Source organism: Pinus tabuliformis, chromosome 4_2 (genome assembly GCF_031772625.1).
Source record: "Pinus tabuliformis cultivar Carrire ecotype Pingquan chromosome 4_2, CPIR1, whole genome shotgun sequence".
Classification (NCBI taxonomy): domain Eukaryota; kingdom Viridiplantae; phylum Streptophyta; class Pinopsida; order Pinales; family Pinaceae; genus Pinus; species Pinus tabuliformis.
Genome location: NC_142304.1, coordinates 703,919,574 through 703,939,431, shown reverse-complemented (window position 1 = coordinate 703,939,431; position 19,858 = coordinate 703,919,574).

The following is a 19,858-nucleotide window of genomic DNA, read 5'->3' as shown; positions in this document are numbered from 1 at the left end:
TGTATTCGGTTGTTGATGTTGAATGATTAGAATGAGCCCAAAAAAATGGAAAAGGTCCCTAGTCATACCTACGAGAAATTCAGGGGTCGAGGCTAATATGGGCACACAAGCAGGGAGATCTGGCCAACTCAAGACCTCCTAACCAAAATTGAAAGGTGTGCCTAGGAATTTGTTTCGCATGGTCTTCCTGTGTTATTGGTGACTTCATTAACTGTGGCAGATGATTAGAATTGGTTCCAGTATTAATGGTGAGTGCATAGAGCATAAATAAGGCGATGAGGACCTCGGTTTGCAAAGTAAATTTAATGGGCCCGACTCAAATGAAAACTAGATTTCCTCGATCTTACTTGCATGCCATGAAGAATTAAATGGAAAATATGGTTGGGTACAAAAGAGCTTGACCTTAAATAAGAAATACATGCTTGAGGCACAAGTTGTTCACTTAGATCAGTTTGTAAGCATGGAATACCTCTCTAGAAATGCACAATTTTACTAAGAATTAATTTTCAGCATGGGGAATCACTCAGAAGTTCATCCTCTGCATTAAATCAGTTGTCGTGACAGAGAACACTAGTTACAATAGAATGGGGAGCCTTATTGAAGTGTGAAAACAATCTGATTGAGAAACAACAATACATACCATGTTGTAGTACACTATTGGGTACAAACACAACATAGACAATGTCAGTCACAACACAACAGAGGAACAAAATAGTGGAGAGCAGTTATGCACTATGGGGAATGCAATCTTTTTAGTGTTATAGAGTGTAGTGTTGTGGGTGTGTGACTAAGGTAAGTGTCACTGAGAGAAGGCATATCATAGGGCAAAGACCTGAGATGGTTGAGCAGCAAAGAGATAAGTTCGAAGGAGAAATGAGGAGCTTAAAGAAAGGAACTAGTACTGGAACATACCATATTTGTACTTCTATGTATATGAAATTCTGTTTTCAGTTTGAAAATTGCATGAAAAGTATAACAATGGCTAGAATAGGAAGTTGCCTACATTCATAAGAGGTTGGTGCCTTTCTAAAAGTAGTGGCTTACTATCTTAAGGGGGTTGGTACCTACTATGAGTGGGTGCTCACAAACAAATTGATATAATTAAGTTGGTACTTAATTTACATCATAACAACAAACAAATTGGTGGTTTTCTCCCTTTGGGTTTCCATGTAAAAATTCACGTGTGAATATGTGTATGTTTCTCATGTGATGGATTGACATGTGAATGCCTTATCTTGCTATTCATTTGTATTGTGTATAAATTCTCTCACAAGTAATTGATAGTAGTGAAAATAATTAATGACTTATACTTAAAGTTTTAAGAACCTCACTATTACTGATTCACCCACTGCTCAGTAATTCCTTATTCCAACCATGGGTGATCTGTATGTCTCACCACCACTTATTGAATCATTGAAGAAGAAGGCACTTGATAGAGAAAAAACAATTACAAATGTACACAACAATATCATGAATAGGTGAAAAGAACAACATTTGGGATGTGACAGGGAGATACAAAATTTGAAATCCTATATTTCTAATTTGTAGTAGCAATTACAGAGGCCCATAGATGAGGCAATACCACTTATGTCTATTGAAAATTAGCAACAATCGAGGGAAAAATAGCTTGAGGATAAAGTACAACAACTCACTAGTGAATTGGTCAATTCTACATATCAACTGAAATCTACAAAGGAAGATATTAAAAGGAAGGAAATTGAGCACAAGGAGAAATATATGAAGAATGTGCAATTATTGAATAGGGTAAGCCAAGAAAAATCCAATTTGAGAGAAAATTATGAAAAGAAAACTTGAGAACTACAACAAAAATTAAAGGATGTGTCCATTGTAGAACCAAAACAACCACGAGCCTCTAAAAAAGGAAAGAGACACTCTTCCTTTCAAGAGGAGGGTTTTCAGAATCCTCCTAAGCATCTTAGAATTTCAGTATCTATGTAGACACATTTCAAGATGTACTATATATATATATATATATATATATATATAGTATATATAACGTATATATATATATCATATATATTTTTCGTTAATGTGCATTTTTATTGGGATTTATGAAGGAATGAAATGAAATGAAAATATAAATAGAAACACATAGCGACAATGAAAACAGAACTTCAATTTAGTAATAACAAAGTGCTGAAAATCGTTACATGCAGAAGCGAAATAGACTAGCTCATATGATGGTAGATTATCTCTGAGAAGAGATGTATTGGCTACATGCCTTTCGAACTCTGTTACAATGAGGCTTGGAGGTCTATTTATTATTGAAAAGCATTGGAAAACCCTAAATATCCAAAATCCTAGCCCTAGGGGATGAAGTGCCAAATATTTGTGGGCCCCATTGGCGTTAATTGGTACATCAACTTCTCGAGGTTGTAACTTTAGCATATGATATCCGTTTAATGCATACAATACCTTGTTAGAATTATATATTTTAGGACTACAACTTTGAACTATAAACCCCTACCACTAGCTATGGGTTTTCCCATTTTACAAAAAAAAAAACGTCGTTCAGGGCCTCAAAATGGCTTCCAAAGTTCAGGACCCGAAAACTACTAAAAATAGTAAATTGTGCCACAAGTAAGGAAACTGAAAGAAACAATGTTGGGGGTCCAAGTGGAATAGGTGGGTGGCCACCAATATCCACTTGGATTAGTCCTCTCCCCTTAAGAAGCAATGGTACCCATTGTTTTGAGTGCCTCCATGACATGGGGAAACTTTTGTTGAACTTGGTCCCATGTGAGCCACTTTCCCTGGTGCAGGAGTTGGCTAGCTTTGAAAACTTAACACAAATTGGATCAGTGTCCTTGAAATGTTCCTCCATGATTGGATTAGTTGTGGCATGTTCCATGCAGTTTGGGTTGAGCTATGTTGGTGTTAGTTGTTCTACAATCTCTGATGTGTCCATCAATGGTGGAAAGTATGGCTGAAAGTGGTCCACATTAAAAATTGGGTGGAGACTGAGGAATGTGAGAATGTTCAGCTTGAAAGAATTCTTTCCCAAAACCTTGGTGATGTTGTAAGGCCCATATTAGAGTGGTTAGAGCTTCTGATGGGCTACGGCAAGGCATTATTTTTTCAAATGCAACCAAAATTTTATGCCTACCTAAAACCTATGTTGCACCCGATGTTGATCATGTCACTACTTGTACTTGCCATTGGATTTATCCAAGATGTTGTGCACTTGTTGGAGGATGTGTGGGATGCATTCAAAAAACATGGTTTCTTTATCAGCCTCAGACTGTACATGTGAATATGATTGTGTAGTCACCTAAGGCATGACAACATCAATCAGACACAATCGTTGAAATCCTAGACCCACTTGAAAGGGACTGTAGCCATTTGAGCTATGGAAAGCTCTATTATAATTGTGTTGCACATAAGGAAGGCTCTCATCCTAGGTTCATGGATGCTTGGATTGTACATGTGTAGTATATGCACTATCATTTTGTTGATGACCTATGTCTAGCCATCATTTTGGGGATGGAATGAAGTCGACTTGGTGAGATTCGTGTCCAATAATGTCCATAGGATCAACTAGAATGTGCTTAGGAACTTGTTATCCTGATCTAATATAATGGTCTATGGAATCCCAAAATGTACCCACACTCGTTCAAAGAGAAGTTTGGCAGTGTCCTCTGTTGTGATACACTTCTTGCAATCTACCAATATAGCCATCTTAGAAAATTTGTCCACAACAAAAAATACACAGTCATTACCATACTTGGTAGAAGGGAGGTCTGACAGATAGTCCATGGAGATGGATTCTCAGGGTTGGATGGGATAGGAACAAGAGTGTATAAGATTTTCTTCTTGATGGTTGGCTTGGTGATTGCATAAGCAGTGCAAGATCAGATATATTTTCCAACGTCTTGTCAGAGTTTTGGCCAATAAAAATATTTGTGTAGTACAACCACATTTTCTCCACGCTAAAGTGTCTTATGACCTGACTTTAGTGTGCCTCCCAAGTCATATTTTCATTCTCACTTGAAGGAGCACAAAGGTTTCCCAAGTAGAATAATAATGCATTGTGGAGGTGGAAATCTGGAACTTACTTTCCATCCACTAGCATCTTATATGTTGTGGCAAACTCTAGATCATTTTTGTAAAATTGTGGACATCTATAGGTCTCATGGTCATAAGAGCTGAGAACAGTAGTCATTGTTGCAACTGGGGAACAAATGAGACAATCTGCAACATGATTGGTGTTACCCTTCATGTATTTAATGTTCAAGTAGAATTTTTACATATATGTGGACAACTTTTGATGTCAACCATTATGAAACTTCCCTTGCGTTTGTATAGTCTAAAGAGGTTGGTTATCTGTGTGGGTGATCATCTCCTTCCAAAAAATGTAATGTTTCCATTGTATGTGTGGTTGCACAATAAAATACATCTCTTTATCATAGGTGGGGTATTTCCAAATTGTATCAAAAAGTTTTCCCTTGCGAAGATATCTTCTAAAGGGCGTTGGGACAATGTTCCAAAATAGCTAATGACGCCTTCCAACAGTCAACAAATCAACCAAGGTAATGGAAATGAGGATCAAGTACTACTTACACTGTCACCTTTAGGGAAAGGATGCCTAGATTTGGGCAAATGAAGTACCTTCATCCCACGTGAGAATTCGAGTATTTAGCTTCTTGGTAGTCAGTTACCAGTACCGAGCACTAGATGTGTCAGGTAGTGCCAAAGAGTACCACATGCACTATACCTAAGCCGAACCCCCTCTGAATTAGGTCTCTGCCACGCTCTAGTATTCTTTTCGGTGGGATGATTGAAGGATTTTAACCTCCCTAAAAAGTCAACAATTATGTTTCAAAGGTATAGCATGACCATGGCAGCTTATGGGATGCCTACCCCTAATGGTCCTAACCTGAACTATAAATTTTTTGGTGGCACCTATAGGGAAACTTAGTTGGTTCAAGTTATGGTTTTTTTAAGGAGTCTTAATTCACTTATGGTGTGATTTTGTAAGCAAAAATAAACTAAGTACATAGCTCCAAAAATTGGATGCCTTCTAGTACAAAGCTTATGGAAGCTTAGTGTGTGATGCAAGTGAACATACAAAGAGTGGTAATATGTGGATATGAAATGATCCTTTACAATATCCTTCTAATTACATTAAGTGTTGATTTTTCCTTGTATTGAAAAAGAAATATTTTGTGGATCATGGGCACTGACTCTTTTCCATTAAACTATGTGAATTTGAACAAGGGAGATGGAAATTTAAATGATTTAAGAAATTCTTCATATGCAAATTTAGGTTCGTCTAAGAGACGCAAGGGAAGCAGAGATTACTTACTTTCTATAATAGCACTTTCTCCTAGCCCTAAAATGAAAAAGAAGAATGCTTTGGCTAGTAGTAAGATTTATGGATGATGGGCCACTTACCCCTTTACTAATTAAGCTATGTGATTTGCAAAAATTGTAGCAAAATAGTTTGAAAAACATGTGGAATTTGGCCACTTACTTCTCTCCATAATTAAGTTATGTATGTATTGCAAATACAAATGAAAAATACTCTAATTGATAAACTAGTTTAGGTTAGTAAAGAAACTAGGCATACTAAACAACAAATAAAAAATGGAGAGGTGAAGGCAATTCACTAAAGGTTGCCAATCACCTGAGAAAAGAGAAAATACAAGGCTCTTTTTTTCTTTCCGGTGACACATGGGTTTAGCCACACATAGACGCATGTGCGCATCTGTTAAAGAAAAAGACGCGCGAGAAAACAAAGAAAATGGAAATTCAATTATGTGGGCTTAGAATAGGTCCTGCAAAAATTCCATATAGGTGTTGAGTGCCTTGTAGAATGGTTGTGCAGAGACAAGGTGATGCAGACACAATCTTTAGATAAATGAAAAGACAACAGTATGGTCGTCATTCCCGTGGTAGTGTTTTTGTGGCAATGGTATACCAAAAGACACCTCCTTAATAGTTGATTGTTCACTGCAAAGGCTCATAGGTAGAATTGGTGTTGTTAGTTGACAGACTTAGATAAACACAACGTTGTAAATAGTGGAAACAATACATACATAAACATAAACTAAAACAAAGAGGTAAATACACAAACAATGCTCAATGGAGCAAACAAATCAATAAAATAGTGGAAAAACATCCCTTTATTGACTGTTGGTAGTAGAGTTTGAATACAATAGATGAATCTTATACACTTGAAGATATTCTTTGAGCTATGGTTCTCAAAAATCCTCAGCAATGGGTTTTTTTTCCTCACTCTTTACAAGTTTCTCCTCTCTTTCAAAGAAGGATGAAGACTCTCCAATGGTTGATTCCTCTTTTCTCACTAAGATGATGGATTTATTAGAAGAAATATGGTCAACATGCTAGTTCTCTTCCTTTCTTTGGATTAAACAATGGAATGGTGGTTTGCTCTTATAACAATTTGGCCAGCACAACAATGTCTCATATTTTGGCTCTCCCATGGCCTGCCTATATAGAATTTTTGAATCTATATTCTCTCTCTTGGTTCATGCATGATAATGACACATGAGTAGGACAAGATGATTCCATTGAGGGCTTCATATCTTCAGGGTGACTCGAATTCATCTTTCCTGGACTGAGATCATGTCAGAGAATCGACTCCAAGTGTGTATAGTGGTCCCGAATCACTGAGTCATCCATATCTTTGACTGTGCGGATTTCGAAGGATATTTTGCATGCATACAACTATTGAAGAAATATTCATAGCAGCCTCAATTTTTTATATTTGCAAACTTTGGACCTTAGGATAAATTAATTTTTTTAAACATCATGATGTATTCAGATGGAAAATATTCACTTGTGCATTCTGTTGGATGTCTTTTAGTATCCTCTGGATTGTGCAAACATGTATACGATTTTCTGGTGTTAACAATAGGAAACACATATCCAACACATACCATAGATCAATGAGACAAAGACACCATGAACTGCACCACAAACTTTTTTATTATATATTTCAAACATTCCCAACATAGAAGTGGCTTCAGACCAGTGTTAACAAAATTACAGTTAGACTAGAGTCATTATCATTGTGACTTGCGAAGAAAATGGCTTCTAATTTATAGAAACTTTCCTCCAAGTGGAAAACAACAGTTAGTTGGCTTGATCATCATCAAAATAATTTCAACCATCAATAAATACTTGATCAAATTTTAATCTCTGACATTGAAAATACTTTTTTTTGAGAAATTTTTGAATTTCTCATTAAAACCATTTTTATTAATTAAAAAATAATTATTTTGAACTATTTTCCTAAAAAAAAAATGACTTTGACTTAACCACCAAGGTCCAAGGGTCCAAATTTTCATGAAATTTCGAATATTCTCTTGGTGAAGGACCTCCAAAAATCTAGTTCTTTTAGACGAATGAATTTTTCCACTTGGATAAATTAATATCTCTAACATTTTAATTTTGACTCTAAATTAATTAATTTTCTAGCTTAGGATTTAGTTTTATTTTTGCCAGAAAAATTAATTAGTTGACTTATGAGGGGATTAATTATTTTTCCACCCTCAAATATTTTAGCCATGGTGTATAAGTATGAGGAACCATGCACTATAATATTTTTACATTAGATATTAAAATAATTCAACCTTCAAAGGAGGAATACATGTTTGATATAGACCCTCACAATTTTTACCAATTCTGCGAAACAATATGATCTAGTAGACCAAGTGATTTGTAATAACATAAGTCAATCAATTAGCTTAAATTGTTCCCAAATCATTTTTACAATAGACTCGACTAAAGACACTAGGACTCACCTAAGCCTTGACGATAAATTCCACCCTAGCTTTGGGGTTGAGGTTGGAGGGAAAAACTTTTCCGATCAATCGTGTTTAGAAACACAGATAATCAGTGAGAAAAAAACCTCCTAGGATGAAATTCTTCACCAAAATCATAGGTTTACCTGGCTTGTTACATAATTAACGGTCATGATACCATCATTTACATTACAAATTTACATAATGGGTTTACAATGACATGACAGGCTACTGGTTGATGATTTTGAACTTTGAAAAAATGTGGCATAACTTCTTCCTCGAAACTTTGCAAAATGTGTGCAATAGTGATAATGTGGATTGTTTTTTATGCATTGGATCTTCAAACAATTCCAAGAAACTAAAATAGGCAAGTTGATGAGCTAGTTGTTGTTGCATCTACTTTACATCTTGGGGAGAACTTGATGGATAATAAGACTAAGATGGAGGTTATTTTTAGATCATCAGTTCCCAACAATATTGAGCATTGAAAAATTTTCAATGATGAAATCTAAGTTATTAGATTTTTTAATAATATGGAGGAGTTTTCAGATTTTAAGGTTGGCTACAAAGAGGAATGTTGGAACTATAAGGAGTGTAATGAAGTGTCTAATCCCACTCTTAGCGATCGTGTATCCATGGGGAAAATGTTTGATAGGCATGATGCTATGAAGGGAAAAGAGGATAATAAAATTCACCCAAGGGAATTCATTGAAGTAAAAATTGCTCCCTCGTGAGACCCAAACATCATTAAGATAGGAAAGGGTACCATTCCATTAGAAAGGACGAAATTGGTAAATTTACTTCAAAAATATAGGGATGTTTTGGCCTTCTCCTATGATGAGTTAAAATGATATAGGGAATATGTTATGGAATATACTATCCCTCTAAAGGATGAGAATGCCAATCCCTTTAAAAAAAAACTTAGGCAAGTAGATCCTAAGTTAGCCCCCTTGGTGCAAAAGGAATTGAAAAGGATGCTTCAAGCTAGAATCATAGCTCACACTAGGCATTCCACATGGTGCTCAAACATGGTTATTGTGAGAAAGAAGAATGGGTCAATCAAGTTATGTCTAGACTTTTGAAATCTCAATTTATCTTGTAAAAAGAACAATTACCCTTTTCGTAACATGTAGATTTTATTACAAAGGGCAACAGGATCAAGAAGGATGTCCTTACTAGATGGATTTTTAGGATACAACCAAGTCATGGTGAAGAAGGAGGATAGATATAAAACTACATTCACCACAACATGGGGTACTTTTGAATATTCAAGGATGTCTTTTGGACTAATAAACATTGGAAAAACTTTTCAAAGGGCTATGGATTATGATTTTAAGGGCCTAATTAGCAAATTCATTGAGATTTATCAAGATGACCTAACAACATTTTCCAAGGATGGAGTTTCTCATGTGGGTCATGTTAACACTCAAATTAGTAAGGGTATTAGGAGGGGATCTTATAGGGAAACTACTAGGTTAAGGGAAACAATGGAGCGATGGCCCACTATCACCTCAACAAGGTTCCCTACTCTTTGCAGACTTCCACTGATGGGAGGAGACTTGGTATAACAAGAATCACAATGATGAATATGTTAATGAAGGGATGAAGGGCGATTCCCAAGGCCTATTCACAATAGAGACTCAATTCTATGGCTTTCTTGCTTGAAAATTGAAGTGATAGGCTCTCTAGGAAGGGCTAAGAGGATTCTTGATATGCTAGCATTTGGGGATGTATCTTGTAAATATGCTTCATAGGCCTATAAATACTTATGGAAACTAGGTATTTATGTGATCTTTACATATTTAGAGTTATAAAGCTGCGGGACCACACAGAACCAAGTGGACCCAAAATTAGGTCGAGTGGAATTGATCAATTAAGAAGGGGCTTGACCTAATTGTGGAAAATAAGAGGATCAAAGGAAAAATATTCTTAGAATAGAATGCATTGATCCAAATGAGGTCAGTAGCCAATGGGAAACTAAGGGAAAAAATCGATCTTCGAGCTAGGGCTTGAAATATCTCAAGATCCCACTGTCGCAAATTCGTGAAATTTAGAGGGCCTTTCGAGGACACACCAACGCAGTTGTGGACATGACATAAAATTCCTTGAATGGCTAAATCATGATAAAAGTGATGCCATAAGTGAACTATGGAGGTTAGGCCTAGGAAAACAAGGAGAGGTGAGAGAAATAAGCCTTGAAAGTGATCACCTATGGAGGATTAGTGCCTTGTCATTTGAGAGAGATGGAGTCAAGGAGAATTTATTGCTTGAAAAGGATTCATCCTATCAAGGAGGCCTTCAAGCAACTTTTCATGTCATTAGGGCATGAGAGCAGTTGCTTCAAGAACTTTATACTTCAATTTGCAATAATTGATGACTTAATGAGATTTATTTAACATAAATTATCTCTATGAGCATTCACCCATTCATACATGGCCCATGCCATGATGAAACGCTATAAAATATCACAATTTCCACCAATTTGTATAGAAAAGCAATAAATTTCAGACTTGTATAGCGAAAATCCCAGCATCATTAATGTGACAAAAGTAGATAACAAGAATAAGCATGAAAATAACACTTACATGTACAAAAGAGTATATCCTATCATCATATTAAGCCAATAATGAAGCTCCAAGACAAAAGAGAGATATCCAAACATCAAAATTCATCCATAACATCCAAACTCGTCCTCCATGTTGGGTTATATTATATTCTTTCCATGTAGTTAATAGGGGGTTTCAAGGACACCCGTAACCCCACTTTATGGGGTCCGAGGTAGTACCCCAGAAAATTTTGGTTTTGGACCCTATGTTAGGTTGGGTGGACCCACCTATGGTTTTGTGCATGATTTTCGTACATGTTTTTTGGGCATGATGGTTTTTCAGTCCATGGTATTGGACACGATGGTTTTTGGTCCATGGTATTGGACGCGATGGTTTTCGGTCCATGGTATTGGATGCTTCGGCATGTATAAATATGTATTGTAACATTGAAAGGAACATAATGAAAAATCAAGCTGGTAGTCACAGTTTTGGGATCTAGGGGAAAATCTCTGTGTATATGTGTTTTATGTGTTATGCTCTTGCATTATTTATTTTCTATATTTTAGAATTCGTATGCAGGTAATTTTTGTACGGGTTAAAACCTACATTTGGTATCAGAGTAGTTTTGGCTTCAAGGGGACGCCTTTGTTGCTGAGGGGTTTTGCTTGAGCCTGTGGTAGACCCTATTCAATGGGAGATCTGCGAGATTGATTCTGGTGATTTAAGAAGATGGCGAGCAGTGGAAAGATAGAGATCAAGAAATTTAATGGTCAGAGTTTTGAGTTGTGGAAACTCAATATGGAGGATCTATTGGTGGATAAAGATCAGTGGATCGCAGTAGATCTGGGTACTAAACCAACAAGAGTGTCCGATGAAGAATGGAAGAAGTTGGATCGAAAGTCAAAGAGCACAATACAATTGTGTCTCAGATTCAATATTGCTGAATGTATCAAGGGAAGCTACGGCGAAGGCTTTGTGGGACAAGTTAGTGACTTTGTACCAATCTAAGTCTTTGGTGAATAAATTGTTCCTACAGAAAAATCTATATAACCTGAGGATGAAGGATGGAGACTCAGTGATAGAGCATCTGAACACATTTAATACTGTGGTAAGTTAGTTAGCATCTGTTGATATTAAAATTTTAGATGAAGATAAGTGCATCAGTTTATTGTGTTCTCTACCAGATTCATGGGATAGTTTGGTTATTACAATAGGTAGTAATGCAACTGCCTTGCAGTTTGATGAAATAGTCTTATCTTTGCTAACAGAGGAGATGAGACGGAAAAATATGGAGAGCCATAATGGTGATGCCTTGTCTGTACGAGGACGGTCCCAGAACAGAAACAAAAATAAGTCATCGAGTGGGAGATCTAAATCTAGAGGGAGATCTAAATCTCCAAGAAAACCTGTAAAGGTGGTGCACTGGAAATGTGGAAAGGAAGGTCACTTTAAAAGGGACTGTAAATCTAAAGTTCCTGACAAAGGAAAGGAATCTAATGAGGCTCCTTCTGCAAAGGCGAAAACCACCTCATATGAAGGTGGAGATGTGTACTTGGCTTCTTCAAGTACACATGTAGATCATGAGGCATGGTTGATTGACTCAGGTGCATCCTTTTACTTCACTCCCCATAGAGAGTGGTTCTACGAGTATGAGAAATATGATGGTGGTGATGTCTTCTTGGGGGATGACAGGAAGGCTAGAATCATTGGTCGCGGAAAAGAAAAGTTGAAGTTGCAAGGTGGGAGGGTTAGAACACTTTCGAGTGTTCTACATATTCCTGCATTGGCCAGAAATCTGATTTTTGTAAGCAAGATGGATGATGCAGGTGTAAAAATAGTGTTCGAGAAGGATACTTGCAAGATGGTTTGGAGAGCATTGGTATTGATGCGGGGAGTTCAGATTGGAACTCTATACAAGCTGTAAGGTAGCACTGTTATTGATGGGTGCAATAGTTCTATGGTTCCTGAAAGTGGAGCAGAAAATCTAGTGGTCTCTCGAGAGAAAACCATGTTGTGGCATCAAAGGCTTGGACATATTAGAGAGAAGGGCCTTTGAATACTTCATGGTAAAGGTATGGTAGAAGGTATGGGTAATAACTCTCTGGATTTTGATTTTTGTGAAAATTGTGTATATGGGAAGCAGAATCGGGTGAGTTTCCCCTCTGGTGGTAAGAGGGCGAAACAGATATTAGAACTTGTGCATAGTGATGTGTTTGGACCTGTGAAGGTTCCATCACTGGGTAAGTTTGTGTACTATGTATCATTTATAAATGACTTCTCAAGGAATACATGGATATATTTCCTTAAGAATAAATCTGAAGTCTTTGATAGGTTTAGAGAATTTAAGGCTCTCGTGGAAAATTAGACAAAGAAGAAGATAAAGGTGCTAAGGACAGATAATGGTGGAGAGTTTTGCAACAATGAATTTGAATAATTCAGTAAGAAGTGTGATATATCATGACAGAAGACTACTCCATATACACCTCAGAAAAATGGAGTAATCATAAGCATGCTAATGTGTCTCATTATATGGCAAAAGCAAAAATGTACTCAAATGAAAAAAGATAAGAAAAAATAATATAAAAATATCAATTAAATGAGTTGAGTTTCATACTTGTTAATTATAAAAAATAAATCCTAAATTTGTAACAAAGCTAACTCACAATAAATTTTGGTAAAAGTTATAGTGAACCTATTTAATGGGTTTAGAAAATATAAATAATGTTATAAAAAGTAAATACTAAATTTGCAAATAAGTCAACTGATAGTAAATATTGGTAAAAACTATGGTTAATCACTCACAAAATATAAATAACTTTATGTAAAGTTAAATGAAATGCTAAAACTCTTTAATATATATATATAGAACTAGAATTTCTAGACAAATAATTTTATATATTATATTTTGAATAGTATAAAATATGTTATTATAATCATAATTGAAAATTTTATTATAAAAAATTTAAAATATATTTTAAAAATTTTCAAAAAATAATTTTAACATTTTGTTATATGTTATTTTCAAATTTCTATTAAAAAAATTGATTTTATAAACATGAAAGGGTAGTTTCTTGGGTCGTGTTTTTATATGAAAAGATGATCATTTTTACTAGTATTTTAATAATAGTTAAAAAATATGCTTACTTTTTATTTTTAAATTTGTTTAGCAATCTTTAGAATGTTTACAACACATCTCATAAAGAAATTGGAATTGAAAAACATAAATCAATAGAGAAATAGGGGGTCGCAGTTTTGTCACTACTTAAAAATTTATGTAAAATATTAATGATATCTTTTAAAGAAAATGAATAAATTAGATAAAATATATATATTAAATTTTAGAAAAAATATGACATGAAATTGAATTTAAATTGACATTTTTTGTCTTCTTTTACCACCACCTAATTTTTTATGATTTTGTAAATTTAAGAGTAAACTTTCCAACTCTATTTGTTTTTATAAAACTTCTTTGCCACAAAAAGGGAAAAAGTGATACACATTAACATGCTGAACAATGTCCCAAGACACAAGAAGAGGAAGAGGACATGTCCCGTGTTCCATATGCAAGTGCAGTTGGTAGCCTGATGTATGCAATGGTCTGTACTAGACCAGACATTGCACATGCAGTGGGAGTATTGAGCAAGTTTATGTCAAAACCAGGAAAGGAGCATTGGACAACAGTGAAGCGGGTTTTCAAGTATTTGTGTGGCACTAGTGATTATGGTTTGTGCTACCAAGGAAGACTAGGATTGGACAGAGTGTTGGATATTCGTGGCTTTGTTGATGCAGACTAGGCTGGAGATCTAGATCAGAGAAGATCTACAAGTGGGTATGTGTTTAACCTATTTGGAGGTGCAGTCAGTTGGATGAGTAAGAAACAATCTATAGTGGCACTATCAACTACAGAGGCAGAATACATGGCAACCATTCATACAAGCAAGGAAGCAGTTTGGTTGCAGAGATTGTGTTCAAGTATGGGGTTAGTACAGGAAGCTATAAGGATAGACTGTGACAGCCAAAGTGCAATTTTCTTGGCAAATAACCCTGCATATCATTCAAAGACAAAGCACGTTGATGTTCAGTACCACTTTGTGAGGGATATGATAGAAGACAAAAAAGTGTTGCTAGTAAAGGTGGACACTTTGAAGAATATTGCAGATGCATTGACAAAATCTGTGAGCTCTGAGAAGTTCTGTTGGTGTAGAGAGACAATGGGCATTTCAGGGCTGGGAAAATGACTAAGCTCTCTTGTGGCCCCCTGTGGAAAGAAGACAACAAGTGGGAGAATGTTGGGTTTTGTTATATTCTTTCCACGTAGTTAATAAGGGGGTTTTGAAGGGAACTCGTAACCCCACTTTATGGGGTCCGGGGCAATGCCCCAGAAAATTTTGGTTTTGGACCCTATGTTAGATTGGGCGGACCCACCTATGATTTTGTGCATGATTTTCGCACATGTTTTTTGGACGTGATGGTTTTTCGATCCATGGTATTGGACGCAATGCTTTTCGGTCCATGGTATTGGATGCGATGGTTTTCGGTCCATGGTATTGTATGCTTCAGCATGTATAAAATATGTATTGTAACATTGAAAGGAACATAATGAAAAATCAAGCTGGTAGTCCCAGTTTTGGGATCCAGGAGAAAATCTCTATGTATATGTGTTTTATGTGCTATGCTCTCACATTATTTATTTTATGTGTTTTAGAATTCGTATGCAGGTAATTTATGTATGGGGTTAAAACCTACACTCCAAAATGGATAGCGAAAATATCACAAGAGCTAATAACTCAATCCAAGTGATGATGATAAAATGAATCATCTCACTTCTATTTATAAAATCATTATCAGTGAGTTTGATTTAGCTAACTTGCCCTAATTGAGCCCCTAAACTAAAATAATGTCCATGATAACAATATTTTTGGTGACAAGCCCATCAAATAGCTCAATAAGATAAGAATAAGCCTCTCAATAGGGAAGAATGATCAACATTGTCCTTGGGCCTTTGAGGAGGCCTAATGAAGTCTAAGGGGTGTCATGATGAAGAAATAGACTCCGAACATAGTGGAAAACGGGTTGCTCCCCTTGTTTTCCAACCAAGAACTTGTGATTCTCCCAAGAGGGTGTGGGGGCATAAGGACATCATCATGGATCTCCAAGTGGATTGAAAATTCATGTAGACCATCTGTAAGGGCTAGGATGATGAAATGAGCCCTCCCTCTACAACAGGAGACATCCTCCAGACCCTGGAACATCTACCAAATGTATGGTACATATGTGGAGTCGGTTGGGCATGGTGAACTAGGTGCATCATCCTCATCCAAAGGGTGGAACACGAGCAACCAAATAGTGGTGTTGGTGATCCATGAAGTACACTCTGCTATGGTGGAGGCCCATGGCTTTCAACACTCCCCCTACAAGTACCAAAGTGGCCCCCATGAGGGCTAGGACCCCATATAAGGAGAACAAGCCCCAAATGGAGACCCACCTGCAATTTTGCATAATATCCAATGCATCCCCTTCCCATCCAATACAACCAATCATCAAAATAATCAAGTAAAAGAGCTTACAAGTCATGGAACTAATGGGGCACCATGAGGGCATGCCATTCCATAATGGGATTTGGCTTGTACAAGTGTCTCCAAGCTCAATAGGGGGTTGATCAAAGACCCTATCTTGTGCTTTCAACCTCTAAAGAGGGTGATGTGTCCATGGTACACCCCTCAGGTGGTAGGTGGCACATAATATAGTAATGGAATGTAGTGGGGATCATGGGAATCATCCAATCCACATCTCATGGTACGTGGGTAGCTATAATAAGGGAAGCCCACACTTGGGTATATGAGTGTAGGAGGGAGAAAATTGTGTTACATGAGTTACCCCGACCTTTGTTTTTCCACCGTTCTTCATATGTATTTTGTCTTTCATTGATTTTACTTCATAATTGTTGGGGGCTCTAGGGAATGAGAGCATGATGTGTAATATATAATAGTGGATACCCCCTTAAGGTGGGACCGTTCATCGCCCATCAGGGGTTGGGATAATCATGGGTTCCTTAATGATGGAGGGGGCTCAATTAAGGACCATAGGAACCAGGGTGATGACCATGGATAAGGGGTAGAGCTCATGTTTGGATTTTCCCATGTGCTAAATTTGTATGTCCCAACCATCTTTTGCATCTTGTGGTACATTTCATGTTGAGAGTGGCAAAATTATGTTTTTTCTTTTATTTTTAGCTGCATCAACCTCTAGAGCATCATTCCAGGCCCGACCTGAGGTATGGACAAGGGGAGGGAGAGACTAACCCTATGTGGACCCAACGGACATATGTGGACCTAAATGGGAAAATATATGAATGGGGCTAAAATGAGTAAAAGGGGGGTGATGTATGTGGTGCTTGGAAGTGGGACCATGCAACCAAAGTTGATATTTCCCAATTAGTGTCAACCCTAAAGCTAGTGACTAGTAAAGGAGATCCCATAGGATTAGGATACAAGGGTAACCATGACATCGGGAAGTGGATACAAGTATACATACCTAACCAACGCTTTCTGCTAAATCCCCCCACCAATCCATGCCCAAAAGTGCCCATGACAAGTAAGGAAAATTTCTTGACTACACTAATGAAAAGCCATATCTTCAAGGTCTGGAGGCCCACCTTGAAACATACAATCATAACAAGTGGGTGTGGGACCACATAGTTGGCTTAGGTGGTGGAGACAACGGAACATCGAGTTATCTGGTGGCTGCAAGTGGTTTTTGGGTGCCAGGTGAGGACCATCTAGGAGAAAAAAATTATCCTATATATAGTAGCCATAGGTGGTGGGTAACACATAATTTAAGGCAAATTGTTTATAGGTGTAGAGAATATGGAATTTCCTTAAAACTTGCTAAGTCTATTTTTGGAGTAATTGAAGTGAAGTTGCTTGGTCACATCATTTCCAAGGATGGAATCAATATTGACCCTGAGAGAGTTGAGGCAATTCAAAATATCCCTTTGCCTCATAATATTAAGACCCTTTGATCCTTTCTAAGAAAGATCAACGTTCTTAGAAGATTCATTCCAAATTATGCAGAAATAGCTAAACCCATTCAATCGTTGTTAAAGAAGGATTTTAAGTTTGATTGGGGAAATGAAAGAAGAAAGACTTTTTAGGAAATTAAGGATTCCATTATTAGAGCACCTTTTCTTGTGAGCCCTGATTATTCTACAAAGTTTTTTATTTTATTTTTTACATCTGAATATGCTATTGCATGGGTGCTCCCTCAAGAGAACAAAGAAGAGTTCAGCGGGTAAAATTCCCTTTGAGTTAGTTTATGGCTTGGATGTCACCCTTCCTGTGCACTTAATGCTCCCAAATTACCAACTTCTACAAAGCTTTACCTCTGAAAAGGATGTTGTGTAGAATAGGATTGACCAAATTATAGAATTGGATGAAACCAAGAGTAGAGCCTTTGAACATAGTTGAAAAAATCAAACGAAGGTTAACATAAATTTTGATGAATCATCTATAAATAGTAATTTCTCTAGCTGTAACATGATTTTGTTGTGGGACCACAAGAATGAAATTTCGGGAAACCATGGTAAGTTTGATAGTTTGTGGCTTGGGCCATATATCATTAGAAAAGTAGGTGGATAGAATTCCTACCATTTGAGCACCTTGGATGGAGAATTACTTGAGAAACCTATCAATGGCCAAATTCTCAAATTGTTCTACAAAGAGAATATTTGATGCCATGGGGCATCCCTATATTGTATTTATAACTTTGATCTTTGTCATTTTTTCTATTAGAAGTAGTTTTATTTTATGCTCTTAGAATAAATTTCTATTTATATACTTCTTCATTTTTGTATTTGATTTTATATTATGATATTTTGAACGGATGTTGTTGATATATGTCTTTTGTTGGTGGATGCAGATTCTAGGTCCTTGCATGCTATCACTTCCGATATAGCACGCATCCCCATGTGGAGTCTAATGTTGATCACTAAATTTGCACCATAAATTTTTTGAAGACTCCATGCCCGAAGATATATTACAGGTTTCATGTACAATCAAAGTTCATATATCATAAGAGTTTTTTAACTATAACTTCTTATTCTCATCTTCTTCTATGTTGTACTCAGATTTCGCAAGCCCTGTGGGGATAATGTAAATTGATGCTAGTGTGATGAATTATGTCATGTAATAGTCCTAGTTAACTTGGGGCATTTTCATCAAGTAAGTTTACTATGAGAGATTTTTTTCACTTGGTTAATTATTAGGTACTTTCGAGGACTTAATAATTAATTGAGTTTTTTCCTCCAAGCATAATCCCAAAGTTGGAGTGTGGCTTGATGGAAAGACATTGGGTGATTCCTAGTGTCTAGAATCATTTTATATTACCATATTATATCACTCATAAAATTTCACAAAATTTGATTAGGTTTAGGGGTCAATTTTTTAATTTTTAAAATTTCCCGCAAGGCAAAAATTTTAATAAATTCTGAATGTGAAGTGTAATAATTGATGTCTAGATAATTTGTATGGGTATGTGTGCTAAAAATTACACCTCACCCTCAAATTTCTTCTATGACACACCTTCAGGGGTAAAAAATAAGTCCTAGACCCTCAAAACTCGTTTTTCCTAAGTTTAGTGGAAAATGTGGGAATAAATTAACCCAAAAATAAAATAAATGGAGAAAAATAAATAACTCCATAATACAAAATGACATGGAAATGACTTGGAAATTGTCTCAAGTCAATATTTATGTCAAATCAAAAGTGGAAGATAATTTGATACATTACATCATAAAAGCAATGAGCACATTGGAAAATCGAATTCCCAACTACAATCGAGGAATTCGATTTGGGTGACTTGACACTTCAATTTTATTGGAGGATTTTTTTTGGGGGGGGAATGAATTGGAATGGAGATATTAGTGGAGGCTTGTCTCCACTCTTGTATACACATGGAAATTATACTTGGCTTGAACATCTACACATTCCCAAAGGAGGCACACTTAATTCTTGTTGGGGGATCAACACATGGCGTAATGAGATGTGACATCATTTGACTTGATGGTTGAGTTCACGTCAGAGATAACTCTCTCTTGTTCTACACTTGGAATTCCTTGTCTTCACACATGGAGAGTTATATTTTCTTGAGGAGATTCAATGATTCAGCTAGAGGAATTCGCTTTGGTTGAAGAGCACATCTGTCAAAGCTACTCTCCACTTAGAATTCAACTTTTCTTCTTGGAATCTTCTCCAACTCCACTTGTCACATGGTTCTCTCATTAGGATTTGATCTCTTTCTTCTATTTAAGTGAGAATTGTGCTTTCACTATGTATTCATATTATGAAATATTGGGCTTGAGGAGACTCTGCCAATTTGTGTACTTGCTTTCATAGTAAATCAAAGACTTTGGGGTATCATTGGTGGTGTTATCTTTCTATCATGAGGTGATATTTTTCCATTTACTTTTATGTTTCAATTTTTATGCATTTGGATTGTATTAGCTTCTATTTCCATTCAATATGG